This window comes from Sinocyclocheilus anshuiensis, unplaced genomic scaffold (assembly GCF_001515605.1).
Source record: "Sinocyclocheilus anshuiensis isolate Anshui unplaced genomic scaffold, SAMN03320099.WGS_v1.1 scaffold339, whole genome shotgun sequence".
In the NCBI taxonomy this organism is placed as follows: domain Eukaryota; kingdom Metazoa; phylum Chordata; class Actinopteri; order Cypriniformes; family Cyprinidae; genus Sinocyclocheilus; species Sinocyclocheilus anshuiensis.
Window position 1 is genome coordinate 571829 of NW_015552548.1, and position 464 is coordinate 572292.

The 464-nt window shown below is 58.6% G+C and overlaps 1 protein-coding gene across 1 annotated transcript in view; it reads left to right on the top strand.

The window, feature by feature from the left end:
• The window catches only part of LOC107664308 (D(2)-like dopamine receptor), a 54593-nt gene that overhangs the window by 22315 nt on the left and 31814 nt on the right, over positions 1-464 (top strand). The gene's annotated exons all lie outside the window — the stretch shown is intronic.

A 464-nucleotide genomic window follows, 5' to 3' on the forward strand; every position in this document is an offset into this window, starting at 1 on the left:
CTTCCGATCTGGCTTCAGTGATAGTGTCTATCACCGGCAGTGACAGTCCACTCAGGTCTTTCACGTCCCCTCCAGGAGCCAGACGTGCAGGTTCCAGAGGTCTGGACATGGGTGCCACAGGGTGCCCCGTCTCTGAGTCAGTAGATCCCTCCTCAGAGGAATCTGCCAGGGAGGGGCTGTCGCGAGGAGCATTAGTTTGGGGAACCAGGTACGAGTGGGCCAACCAGGACCTGCTCCTCGTCCACTCTGACCTTGCACAGCGTCTGTGCGAGAAGGCTAACTGGGAGAAACGCATACTTGCGCAGGCCCCGCGGCCAGCTCTGTGCCAGTGCGTCCGTGCCGAGTGTTCCCTCAGTCAGGGAGTAGAACAACTGGCAGTGAGAGGTTTCTGGAGAGGCAAACAGGTCTACCTGAGTGGCTCCAAAACGTCTCCAAATCAGCTGGACCATCTGGGGATGGAGTCT